This window comes from Lucilia sericata, unplaced genomic scaffold (assembly GCF_015586225.1).
Source record: "Lucilia sericata isolate MDLA Ls3-8-SP2 unplaced genomic scaffold, ASM1558622v1 Contig000002F_arrow, whole genome shotgun sequence".
In the NCBI taxonomy this organism is placed as follows: Eukaryota; Metazoa; Arthropoda; class Insecta; order Diptera; family Calliphoridae; genus Lucilia; species Lucilia sericata.
The window spans coordinates 323,381-338,565 of NW_023994043.1; the positions used below are offsets into that span (position 1 = coordinate 323,381).

The window sequence follows — 15,185 nt, forward strand, 5'->3', positions numbered from 1 at the left end:
TTTCGGTGTAAAATCAATTTTTTTGTTGTTAACGCAAAATTTAAAACTCATGTTTTTACGAATATTAGATGAGAAACATATTAACTTCTACTAGGTGAAACTGGTTTAATTTTTCAAATCCCTTGATTTGTTTAAAAAAATTTTAAAAGTATAAATGAGATTTGAAAAATGAAACCAGATTTAGCTAGAAAATGTTAATAATTTTTTTTTTTACCTAAATATAGATTAAATTTTCCCCTTTCAAATCGAAAGTAAGAAGCAGACATTTTTGGAAAATAGATAAAACTAAATGAAAGACTTTAGAACGGCCCATATTTTTTATTATTTATTGGAATTTACCAAACAAATGATTTTACACAATAGTTCCATTACTATTTAGTCTACTGTAAATACATATGTATTTACTTATATGTGGATTTTTACTTAAACAATTGGAAAATTTTTATATAAAATGTTTTATTGCGATTAAAAATATATATACACATTTAAAATCTATAAATATATATATACTCATTTATATTAGGGGGATAACTTCTCTACTATGATAGAAAATATGAAATTGATCCTAAACTAAGCTTGGAAATATTTAAAATCCTAGGTAAGGCTTTCGTTTTAAAATGTCTTGAAGAAACTGATAGAACAGTTAGAACTAAATTTGATTATAACCCTAACTTACCTACACGTTTATGTATGTATATGTAAACCACATTTACGTTCATGTATATACAACATGTGAAATCTGTTGAAAAAAAAAATTAAGAATACAACACATTGTATATGTCAAACTATAATATCACATGGATAAATACACTGCAATATCAAATAATAATAATAATAATAATAATAATAATAATAATAATAATAATAATAATAATAATAATAATAATAATAATAATAATAATAATAATAATAATAATAATAATAATAATAATAATAATAATAATAATAATAATAATAATAATAATAATAATAATAATAATAATAATAATAATAAACATCTAAATATACCAAAACTTTATTTCCAAATAATGGATTAAAATGACTATTCATCATTTACAGCTTCAAACCTGGATACTTTAATAAAATGAAATTTTGCAATTTTTTTTAATATAATATTTAGAAAAGCTGATCGGATGGAAGACTAAAATAAGTTATACAATATAATTTTTTCCAGTGTTTTTGGTAACAGTAATAAACAAGACTGCATATGTTATTTTGTTATTTTTGCTTCACAATTTGGCAGTTGATCAAATGCATTCTTTTGCCGTTTAATGTAATTGAAATTTCTAAAATAGTTTTGGCTTAAATGTGGTGTGGTTTAGTTGATTCTTTTTTTTATTCTGTGGATGCACAATATTAAAATATACATACATATATAAGTACATATACATACATATGTATGTATATTCGAAAAATATACGGATCAAATATTTTAAGTTGTACTTAAAACAAATAATTTAAGTTTTTCATTATAAATATTTTTTTCGCACATACTATGTGTACAGTAATACCTTATTATCCTTTAGGAAAAAACTATTTTAGTACGTAAATGTTTTGTCAATAGATAAATACAATTTTTCATATAAATAATACCCAAATTTTCCAATGAGGTAGAGTCATTGGAGATAAAACTTTGCGTGTTGGGGATTTGACCGGAAAATGTTTTAAATACATCCGATAGCCTTCAGCGAATATACTTAAATGAAGCATGGTGCCGAATAAGGGCTTATAAACCATTTGGGAAATTATACAGGAGAGTACAAAAAAAATCATAAAACCTTAAAATCGTATATTTTTCATATTTTTTTTTAAATATATCCTCAGATATAATTTATAGCTATCCCTCTGAAAATTTTCAGTAAAAAAATTAAGCCACAACTTTCAAAAATCGACACTTGAAATTTTTCTAAAATGGAAAAAGGGCATATATCCATATATTTTTGTTGAATATGTTCAGAAAGAAGTGATTTTTTCATATACTTATTATTAACTAAATTGGAAAAAACTTGGACAACATTAGAGACCAGAGTATAATTTGCTAAAGTTTCAAGGACGTCCTTGATTATCCTTTTAAATTATTAAAGGATAAAAAATGAAAACACCATTTTCCTATTTGGACAATGACAACTATAGTAACTAGTATTACAATAATGCCTTTTAAGGACGAAAAACTTCTTAACTTAAAACTAAGGGATATATGCCCTTTTTGATGTCTATGTTGAAATTAATGTTAAAATAATATTTTTTGCAATCTTACAAAGGAATTCATGGAATTGAAATGTATTCCTCCTATTCTGTAAATATGATGCGATTAGAATAAATATTTATGTATACGATTTTTACGAAAAAATACTTGATAATTCTGATATTTGTTTACCTCAAACAAAAAATTAAATTACAAAAATCCTTCTTTTAAAGCTAAATATATATTGTCGAAAAAAATTGGATTTTTCAAAAAATCTCTCCATGAATAGATGTAAGTATGTATCAATTGAACACTAAATGTCAAAAACCGCGATTTGGGCAAAGTGGTCTTACGCCCTTATTCGCATCCATGCTTCAAATGATGAAAAGTATTAAAGGATACTTCTAAAGGTGCCTTTACACTATCGCAAAAATAAGATATCTGTTAAATTTTGCGTAAAGGAGAACGTAGTTCTCCTGTCCCCATTACACCCCTCTTTTTGAAAAACGCTCTTTTGTCAACAAATTGTTAAAATATTTCTGAATTAAGGTAAAAATGAAAATAAATACTATTAAAAATAATCAACATTTTTAATATAATCACTGGTGTAGGGTGTCATATAGTCGGCTCCGTCCGACTTGTTTTACTTTTTCATTAGACTTTACGTACGTAAAGTGTGATCGTGTGAACGCCCTTTTAGTGTGGAGTGCTGAAGTTTGTAACGCACAAAAATAATAATATTAAAATGTAGCTATCCTTGTATAATCTTGTACCCAAATTACCGGTAACAAGGACGCCTATTGTATTGATCGTTCGTTTCATAAAATTTAATTTTTCCTACAAACATAAATCTCTACACAATTTTTAAAAAGATCGGCCCCATTTCAAAGCCCCTCTCAGAAAATCTGGTTTTCATCAAAAAAATACTTAAACATATCGGAATTAAGCAAAACTTTACATAAATACTTCTTTTTATAAAAAAAAATCAGATTTAAAATACATGTACTTATATCCGGTGTAGGGTATCACATGGACTATACTTTCTTATTTGTTTTAAAATATTTTGATGGAAAATATAATACAATAAATACAACATAATTCATAATTATTTTAAAATACACACCTTAATTAGGAAATATTTCCGGAGAGATTATAACATGTTAACATAAATCTGAAATAAAATAAAAATATATTTATTAAATTATACTTCTGAGGTTTAAATAAACTATAAATCTATGTTTTATCTATGTTTTAAGAATTTTTTTTCTGTGTATGTGACCATTATTTGTAGACGTTACAAACATTAGCACATTAGTCAACAATAAATGTAAGAATATATGCATGAGCAAAATCAAATATTTTTAAGAATCGATGAAACTGAATTAAAATGCCTCGTATTTGCGTTAATCTTTTGAAATAAGTAAATGTTTTGATACATTTCGGTATAATATACCAAAACACATGTATGTCCATAATTTCAGACCACAAGCTTATTATCTCTAAACTTTATGAACATTTAAAATTTTAAAAATTAAAAAAATGCTTTGAAATTTACCAGAGTTTTTTCATAAATTTCAAAACTGTTCATAACTTACAGAGCCATCCTTTATAAACAAGAGTCACAAGACTTTGGACATTTAAAAAATCTTATAATAATTTCATTAGTACTTTTAGGTGCAAATATATACAGTTGTAAACAAATGTAACCAAAATCTTGCGTTTTTTTATTTTTTTAAGTTTTTTAAATAGTCTATGTGCGCGCATTAATCATATTAAATTTAAGTGCCTAACGGTATTAATTAGGTGTAGTTATTTCTTATTTAGTCCTATTAAGGCTAAATAAGAAAATGGAAAAACGCTCACACAGAAAACAGATCGATTGGAAATCGGTTACCATGATAAATATTTAGTTAAATTAATTAAAATTGTATCGCTGTTATTGAAAAACTGTATAATTAACCGATTTTCTATACTCAGTATTAAACGACCATAATAATAATCGAATTGTGGTTTTAACAATTTCCAAATCAATAATTTGAACTGAATTGTATCGGTTATTAAATTCTTTTGTTAATTCAGTAAATGCAGCCGAATTTTATTTAGGATTAAAACTTTAGAACGTCAAATATTAGTCGCTGTAACCGAAAATCAGTAGAAAGTAAAAAATATTGATCATTGCAACCAATTATCAATTGGGAAAATTATTTAAAAAACTATTGCGGTTAAAGGAACCAAATTCGGTGTTCACAACCGATTATTTGATAATTATAGTTGACGTTAACAAAAATAAATAAAATAAAACGAATTTACAATTTTAAAAAATATCTAATTACATTTGAAGATAACTTAATGCTGATAAAAAAAGGTAATGTTTAGTCCATTATATATCTTAAAATCTATTGTGGTTATTTTCAATAATTTTTAATCATTTTACAGCAGCGGAAAAGCGTGGAAAGGTAGCTTTGGAAATGTTGGACAGTATGAAGAGCAAAATCCCAAGTACATACCATCAAAATCTCAAAACAAGAAGGGAAATGTTGCTGGTTTATATTTATAAGTTTGTATTTACATACATACATACATACATATTCATATTTTATTGTAAATGTTTTAAACAAAATAAAATTTATTTTAAAATACACATAATCCACAAATTGGTTTTCAATAAATAATATTTCAGTTGCGTATACCGATAATTTCAATCCAGATTACCGAATAATAATTTAAAATAGTTGTGTACACCATATATTCAGTAATAGTAAACGAATTTTACAGTAATTACAATCGAATTATGGCATAGTTGTGAGAACCGACTGAATTCGATTGGAAACAAATTCGGTAGTCACAATGAATCTGTGTTCTCTGTGCTAGAAAAAGCCAGAAGCTAAAACATAAATTTCGAGGCTAAATGATAAATAACAAGTAAGAGTGTTATATTCGGCTATGTCGAATCTTATATACCCACCATCAAACCTCGTTTGACTCGAATGAAACTTACTTATGTCGAATTTCATCTATATACACGTATATTTAGGCCAGTTATAAGCGTTAAAGTAATTTTCTATAGGGGACCTTATATGGGGGGTTGGGTCAATCATGGACCGATCCTCATAAAATTTTTTAGATAGATTTTGACTCGTATGAAACTTACTTATGTCGAATTTCATCTATATACTAGTATTTTTAAGCCAGTAATGAGCGTTAAAGTCATTTTCTGAAGGGGACTTTATATGGGGGGTAGGGTCAATTATAGACCGACCCTCATAAAATTTTGCATAGTGATTTTGGATCATAAGAAACTTACTTATGTCGAATTTCATCGCTATATTCGTATTTTTAAACAAGTTATGGCTGTTAAAGCTGCTTTTCGAGGGGCCACTTGTATGGGGGCTATTCTAAAACGTGGACCGATATTGCCCATTTTCAATACCAAACAAACCTTACCTATAAGAAATATTTATGTGAAATTTCAACCCTCTAACTCTTTCCATTCGGACTCTATCGTGCTTTCCACAGACAGACAGACAGACAGACAGACGGACGGACAGACATGGCTAGACCGTCTTAGAATTTAATGAGGACCCAGAATATATATACTTTTGTGGGCCTATGACCAATATTTCGATGTGTTACAAACGGAATGACAAAATCAATATACCCCCCATCTTTTTTGATGGTGGGTATAAAAAGGCTAAATTTAGCTGTAAAAAGGCTAACCTGGCAACACTGATAACATTAAAATCAATTATTCCTATTTCCTTTCATTGAGAACTAAACACACTAACTCCGGTTAAAAAACCTAGTCTAGGTTTCGGAACTATCCCTGTCCTAATAAATGTTGATAGATTTCATTGTGATATTAATATTTATAATGACTTTCAGGTCATTTTCTGACGGAGACTTCGTATGGGGACTAGGATCAAATGAGTCCTGATCATTACGAAAATCATCAGTTTTATTTAAACATATATAAAACTATTGTTATAGAGATACTAGAACATGTACTTCAATGCCCTATTCGAGGGGTCTGGTTGTATGATTCTGAGCCGATTGCTGTACTTTAAAGTGTAGGACCAATATTTTTAGTGTTACAAACTTCGGCACAAACGCATAACACTATAGTAGTGTGGGGTATTTTTCGTCAAATATTTGAACAAAGTGAAAAAAACATTAAGACAAAAAGTACGTACAAACATTTATTTAAATTTATTTTTCAACAAAAAATATTTTGCAAACGGTGTAAAATATAAATGATTATAATACCTTAATACTTACCGGAAAATACATGATTGTTTGGCTTATTCGTAATTAAGAAGAAGAAACAAAAATAAAAAACAACCAAGACATGTTTTCTTAACGGTTTGCTAAATGTTAAGACTACATTAAATTACAAAATTAAGCACCACGAAAGCCCCCAAAAGAATTACGATTTCGAGAATACTTCTGTACACAGATTTTCACACACACACGCTCAGATATTGGACATATACAAACATCAGTTTATTTAAAATTGTTGCTGTTATTATGTTTTTTTTTAAGTGGAAAAAAACTAAATGTATTTCGTACGGCCAAAATATTTTACAGCAAAACACGATTTCGGCCAGTAAATGTTAAATGGGAAATACGGTTGTGACCGCAACAAACGGAAAAGCAATGTGCAGTTAAACGGAGCAGACAATGAAAAGAATCAAAAAGCAGCAACCATCATTACCCAGCACATTGCAGCAAATTTTCATTTGTAATAGCAGCAGCAAGAGCAACAGCGTCCAAAGCAGAATCTTCTGCATCTGCAGTGTAAAAGTGCAATTCATGCACTCATCCATTCATTCGTTAGTTCATTCATTTATCTACCAATAACTTAATGGTTGGTTGTGTTGTATGTCTTTTGGCGTTGAATCTCATGGAAAACGATTTAAGAAATAAATGCTATTAACTGTTGTGGTCGTTGCTCTTATTGTTGTTGCTGCTGCTTCTGTTGTACTTGTAGTTGATTTTGTTGTTGTTGCTGTTGTGCATCTTAACCGTAGTTAATAACAAAAATTATGGCTAGAAATTTACCAGATCAAAAGCAACAACAAAATACGTACTTCAGGGTTATTGAGTGAATTTAAAAATGCATCTTCGTGTTTAAATGAAACAAACTGGAGCAGAGTTCAGTTCAAAATTAAAACAATGAAATACAACAAAATCTGTGTATTCCACTTCAGGCATGAAAATTATTTTAAGCATTTCAAATCATTAATCGTTTAAAAACAAAAACACAAAAGCGGTAATAATCATGATAAATAATAAAAACAAAAATGTTGATGAACAAAAAAGTGAAGATTAAGAAACTTGCAGAGAACTCAGCGGAATTACAAATAATCCTCGATTATCGCGGTTGATATACGCAATTTGATGTAACACTAATTAAATATTACAAATAAAATGTTTGGAATAACAATAATAAAACTTGTTTATACCAATATAAGAATTTATAAGTATTAATTCGAACAAACCCCGTAGGACTAAGGTCAGCTGTATATGTATGTATGCCTAAGTGTATGTGTTCTAGTGTTGGTATTTATTATTTCGGTCAATTTAAAATGTTGGTAAATAACGATGAAGATAATGACGATTGTCTGAATAAAAATTTTTGGTTTTATTATAAAACCTTCTTCCGCCATAAAAAGAAAATGGGTTTGGCTGACAAAAACAACGGCCAAGAGTATGAGAAAGGTGAGGAACAAAGTTATAGTTGAAAACAAGCGGGGTTACCAAATAAACATTTGCAATTTGATCTCCCAATTTAATGACTAAAAATTTCTAAATTTAAAAGAAACTTAAAGGAATTTTTAGAAATTATGAAAGAAGCAGGACAAGTAAAAGAAGAATAGTTTTATAGATCCCAGATCAATTATATAGATGATTTGTGTCCAGATTCAATGACCTTAATCTCAAGGGTACGGGATGCGTTTGGTACCTTCAGCAGTAGAATCTGTTTATTATTTATTTATGGTCTCTAATGGGTGGTTCGATCTATGTGACAAGGGGTCTTTTCGAATCTAAATTAATTTGACATGGTGATATGGAAAAAATATTGTTAACTGAATGAGAATTATATTGTTATAATGAGGATTGTATGTGAAAATTGTATGTGAAAATTCATTAATTAAATAAGAACACACAATTTTAAATACATAAAAGAATCACTCCTCTGGTTTATTGTCTAAATATAAAATCAGATAATCCCCTTCTACGATTATGTGAAATTTTTTGTTGAAGGAATCAGAAACGAACTTTATAAATTAAAATTTATAAAAATTTTGGAAATTTTCCACATGTTAGTGCTAAATCTTAATATATGGCAACACTGTGCGGCAAAATAAAATCGAAAGGCCCGGCCGGGTGACTTGTGGCGGTGAGTGGTTAAATTAGTGGTTGGTAATACAACCATCAAAAACACCAAACTGACAACAAAACAAGAACTAACTAATGGCAGACTAACTTACTAACATGATGACTGACTGACAGACAGATTTAAAAAAGACCGTAATATGTGAATATTTAGGTGACCCACTTCCTTAACGAATCCACTCAAAACATTTTCAATAAAATACACATTAAACAAACTCTCTTACACACACATACACACAACAAATGTTGTTGTATTTATTCATTTTTTGATTCTGTTTCAGTTAAACCAATAAAAATTGAAATTGGTCGATAACAGAAAATCAAGAGCAGGCAGTTCAACAAAAAAAAAAAACACAAAAAAAGAACAAACGAAACGAAAAGTTTGCCAATTATACTACATACTATTTTGCTGTATGAGTTATCATTTGATTTCATTTTCTCAGTTTGTTGAGGTAGTTTTTTAGGTTTTACTTTTTTCTCCCCTTTATGTTGATATTCATTCTTTCTTTATGGTTTTTTGTGTGAGTGTTTTGGCATGTTTTCATCGGCTTTCTTTACAATCATGCTTAGAATTATGATGACGAATAAAAATCAAATTCACGTTTTGTATACACGTTAACTTATACATATGTGTACATTCATATACATAAATGTACACATCTACATATTTATATATGGAATGTATATTGTAGTAGAGTGGATTCCCAAATGAGGGTCGTCATAACATTCCAGAGATTTTGTGAAGCGTTCCGAAGAATGTTAAGACTTATAATTTAGACCAGACGTCGGCGCTAGTATTGTTCTGACAACGAAGATTTTCGGCAAATTACATGTACACAACACGATCGCATACGAACCTCTAAACAAGAGCATCAAAAATACAAATATTTTATTTAGTTGCTTGGCAGCATTCAACAAAGCAGGTTGATGTCGCTTTGTTAAAGAAATTGCAAACACAACTTGAAAAAACAAAAACAACTTGCAAAAGCAAGAGCATAATTTACAAAAACAACGTACACCCTAAATAATTTTCTAGAATGCATAACAATGAAAGTAAATAAGTTCATCTTGTTTCATACTTTTTTTGTACATTTTAAGTAGAAATGTTGTTTCTATGTGAAGAAATTATCATTCTTAAGTACATTGATTACATTTTGTTTATAAATATTCGCATTTTACAGTAATGCAATTTAATCTTCAAAATTAAAAATAACCAAATATTTTTTTCAGTGCAATTTCATTGAAAAAATGCCAATAGTGTGTGTGTAGTGGTGGTTTTTTTATCTGCCTCTCTATCCGCCGGTATATGATTTAGACTGCAGATTTGTGATTTTCGGAAAGCTTAATGTGAGAGCACAAATTGAATTTAGACATTTAACAGAGTGATACATTTATAAAAAAATATATATATATTTATAGTTCTATCTTAGAACCGAGATATCTCAATGATTTATTGTCGACAAGGTCTCATATGAAGTTTGAAGAATATTTTTACATTTATGGACGTTGTAGTCATGGTCTAATATGATGGAATGATCCACAGTTAAAGCGACAGAGTAAGTATTTAGATCGATGCGGATTGAGTTCGTGAAATAAATTTAAAAACCACAAGAATGTGCGATTTATTTTCGATTTTGTTGGAATGTTCAGATTGACACTATTTACAATTTAATGGCAACCACTGCGCATTCACCTCGTGAGAAAAAGTTTAAGAACCCCCGATCAGTAAATGAATGTGTGATTTATTTTCGATTTTGGTACCATGTTAAATTTAGTGTTTAGCTGCTTTTTTTCACTTTTTGTTTCATCTGTTCATTTTTTTTGTTGTAATATATTGGGGAATGCTTTGCTTTCACGTCGATATGTTTGTATATAATTTTCCATTTTATTTTGTATTTAAACAAAAAATCAACAACAATACTTAATAACAAAATTCAAATAACAATAAAATAGAAACGAAAAAAGTTTCGATTTTAGTAAAGCGCCATAAGCGTTTTTTTTATGGTCGATTCATATTTTTTTTTTAATTTTGTTTTGCTTATTTTTTTTTTTGGCATTAATAGTATTATTAGTTAAACAAAAGGTAATAAAATAAACAACTAACTAAATACAGGCATATGGACAGACAGACGGACAAGTTGTCAAATGGGCAATAAAATTTCACTCTAATAATGTATTTCTTAAATGTCTCTTCTTTTGCGATGAATTCAAAATTTAAATTAAATTTAATTGCCGTATCGCAGCGTTTAGTGTCATTTATTCGATGATTTCATGTGATTTCTTTAAACTTTAGACAATTTCTTCTTAAGGCGTTCTACTTTCTTACTTTCATTTCTTGGCCACAGTTTTAAATGTTTGCTCAATAACTATTCTGTTTGTTCAGCTGGTACTTGTTAATGAGTTTATATCGGAAATCGGATATAACATGTTGTATCGGAAATCATCAATAAACATGTATTGTAATGTTAATAGGCTTTTCGGGAATTTAAAAAAATATAAATTGTAATGAAATAACCATATTATCGAAGTGTATTTAATAATTTTTTAATAAATAAGTAAAATACATTTTAAAGATACATCAGTTAACAACATTTTTTTGGTTTTGCTGACATCGGCGTTTGAATTGTTGCCCATTTTTTACCTTACGCAGATCGCCCTGGGCAAAAAAATACCATTTTATACTTTTATATATTTTATTAAAAAAAATCTTTAGTTGTTAACTTTAGTAGATAACACCGTCCGACACTCAAAATTAGACACGAACCGGATGATATACGTCTGAAACTATAAATTTAATGTAGAAAAACTGCGTTTTTAGTTTTTCATTTCGTGATCCTGTGTCCTATTTAAAGGACTTCAAACTTTTAAAAAGTACATTTTTCAAAAAATACTAAAAAAACTTCTACTGACCAAATAATGCCAAATTTGATGTTAAGCGAACATGTTGAGTCGGCAACAGCACCTAGAGACGTTTTTCGTTAGACCGAAACACGAATCATCAAATAAGCAGAGGACTTTGTTCTTACTCACAAAGAACACACTGTGGTAAATCTGGTATGAAGAGAGTTTTCTCATATCCGGACAAGGAAGGAAAATTCAATGGTATCACTTGTATAAGATACCTTTCATCCATCACCATTCAACCCACCACATTTCTCATTCATCCGACACACTCACTCTAGGTATACGGGTTGGAAAGGCTCGTATACCCCCACATTCATCCTGTATCATATACAATTAATACCAACTCATTCCCAACGTTTAGTCCCACTGTCACTCCTCTGTGACTCTGTTGACTTCGGCACCAGTCCATTAACCGATAATTTCTCTTCCCTCGGATTTGGGTTTAAACCACAGCCACTACGTGGATCCCGAAGGAACCTCAACCAACCGACCAGCCACCCACCCAGTACCAGATTATGTAGTTCTCTGGTTCGACCCAATGTCAAACCATTCCAAGAACTAGCCGAGGACGTCACCAGCTTACAGTCCCGGTAGACTAGATGTATTGATTGCAGCTCTTTACTCCGGGATTACAATACACCAAGATGAGGGTCTTTCATAAAGGAAACATGCCCCGGGGGGATGTTAGATTGGCAAAGAGAGAATGGAATAAAGAACAAATTTTAAAATTTAATGAAAAACTATATTTTAGTTTTGTTCTTTATTTCCTTTAAATACATTCTATGCCATATGGCATAATGTTCAAAAATCACTTTTGCTAACAAAATGTTAAAATATTACTTTTGATTATTCATATCAAATGCAGCATTTGACCTAGGACCTACACAAGGATGTCCATAAAAATGAACTCATGCGTTTACATTAAGCATGTTTTCATGCAGAAAGTCTTAGTGTGTACGAGGAGAGGAGTTAAGGAAGATAATGGCTTACAAACTTGCTCATACTCTGCAATTACATTTGTTTCTTATTCGTCGAAAAACAGGAAACAGTTTTAAGATTCAAATTATGTATATAATTCTGTATTGAGTATAAATTGAATCATATAAGTTTTTTTAATTGGAAATCATTTGTAAAAAATTGTAATTGTTATTTCAAAAGACGTTAGACAAAGATGTATATTATTAACGCGGTTATTCGGAAAGGATTTTTACCAATTATAGCTACGACAATAATTACATATAGCCATGATAATCAATAACATATTTAATATTTAATTTATATAATATTTAATTTAATATTTAATTTTAATTACATTATTCTGTATTGAATAAAAAACAATAATTAATATCCACACATATGTACAATGTACATACTACATACATGTACATGCATACGTATGTATATACATACGTTTGTATGTCCTTACTTATTTGTACATATGGACTAAAATCAAGACTATTAATTTAAAGTACAAAAGATATTTGTGTATGGCAAAAAATAAATACATTCATATACATATATTTTTATAGCAAATTGAAATAAATTAATTTTATAAACGGCATTTAAAAAACTACTCATCTTTTCATTCCATCCAACATTTTGGCATGATGACAGTTTTCACTGATTTTTATTATTATTTGGCATTTAATTTTTTTTCTTTCTTAAATTTCTATTATTTTATCATTGAAATTCACTTTCACACGGAATTTAATAAAAAAAGAAACGAAATATTCATAAACCTTTATTCGCATCGAGAGTTTGTATGTATGTTTTACGGGGACACGTACATACGTATACGTATTAGTATCTGTATGCTACTGTCTATCTATATGCTACTGTATGGATGCGACACACAGGTACATGAGTGTGTGTATCCATACGCACGTATTGTATGTTCAATTATTTTTAATGGATTCAATTTACAATATACCTCACACACACCGTGAGAGTATTTTGTTTTTTATGTTTGTGTGTGCAATAGCTTTTTTTTGCATTCTAGTGATTTTTAATTTGGTTTTTTAAATATTTTTTTCTCAAAATTTAAGCGCACAGCTTAACGTTTTTTGTTTTGTTGCAAATATGTTGGCATGAATGTTTTATTTTTCAATTCGACAGTTTTGTTGTTTTTTTTTGTGAAAATCTGAATTAACAGTCAAATGATACTTTGAGAAAATTTGCATGTGACATTAAAATAAATTACTTGCTATAAACTAAATGAAATTTGATATACACATTCATTCATACATAAATATATTTATTTATACAACTTGAACATTAGAGTGACTTGTGAAATAGAATTTTTCAGAATCTGCTGTAGGAATACCTCTAAAATGCTTATTGATATGGGAAAATATAGAAAAAAAGATCAGTACATTCAATTGCTCTTAGAGCACTGTATATCACATTTATTATACTCTACACTTAGTGGGGAGGGTATATTGTGTTTGTGCTGATGTTTGTACACAGAAAAATATTCGTCCACCTTTAAGTATACCAATCTTCTTAGAATCATGTTCTGAGGCGATTAAGCCATGCCGCCCGTCTGTCTGGCTGTCCATGTAAAGCTTGAGCGTAAGCTACAGGTCCCAATTTTTAAGATAATTTCATATAATTTGGCACATACACATTTTTGATCCAAGGACGAAACGTATTTGTTAAAATTAGTCAATTATTTCACCTAGCCCTCATACAACTTAGCCCCTCGAAAAGGGCTTTTGAGCTCATAATTATGTTAGATATATGTAAACTCAGTTTTATGCAAGCCTTAATGACCTTGCATTGTAATGATCGAGCCACAATTAAATCTAGCTTCCATACAAAGTCCCATTCAGGAAATTACTAGAATGTCCACAATTCCACTCCACACTAATATCAGCACAAATAAATATCTTAATAATCATAACTGGTCTAAGATATCATATGGTCAGTAACGCCCGAATATACTTTCTTACTTGGTATACCCTACACCACTATAGTGGGGAGGCTACTGATGTTTGTAACACCCAAAAATATGGTCCTATACCAATCGGCTATGTCCGCCCGTCCGTCTGTCCCGCTGTGTATCCATGTGAATATTGTGAGTAGACTACAAGTCGCAATTTTCAAGATAAAATAATTTGATAAAATTTTTCACATATTTTGTTCTTGGTCCAAGGAATCTTATTGAAAATTGTTGAAATCGGTCAATTATTTCAACTATCTCCCATACAACCCCTCTGAATAGGGCTTATGAGCTCATGTGTTAAATGTTTTAATATCTCGACAAAAATCGGTACAACTTAGTTTTAAGTCTAAATGTTACTGCCAATTTTAGCAATGATCAGGCTTCATTTGAAGCAGTAAATAAATTAGTTATAAACAGTAGTATCACGATGAAATTCTACATCCGATTTATAAAAAATTTACAACTTAGAGTTAAATGAGACATATATGACGTATGTAGGTATGTAGTTTTTTAATTTTTGTCATGAATATCAAAGCTAGTATGGAATATCATATGGTATTTATTGTATTTCTTTATGACTAATTTTTTTTTTCAATATTCAACCATATTTCTAATTAAGCTTTGAGGAAAATAAAATCTCTTAAAAATTGTGTAAGCAAGTCTAATGTACACATACATACATACATTTCAACTTATATGTTTTTAGCTAATAAAAATTCACACATACATACATACAATGAAATTTCAAAAAAATTA

The 15,185-nt window shown here is 29.2% G+C and overlaps 1 protein-coding gene across 2 annotated transcripts in view; it reads right to left on the bottom strand.

Moving 5' to 3' along the window:
* The window catches only part of LOC119613553 (mucin-5AC), a 117,299-nt gene that overhangs the window by 62,491 nt on the left and 39,623 nt on the right, over positions 1–15,185 (bottom strand). For both annotated transcript variants that reach the window (XM_037969611.1, XM_037969675.1), the window contains exon 2: positions 3,309–3,356. The gene's annotated coding sequence lies outside the window, so the exon portion shown is untranslated. The remainder of the gene's footprint in view (positions 1–3,308; positions 3,357–15,185) is intronic.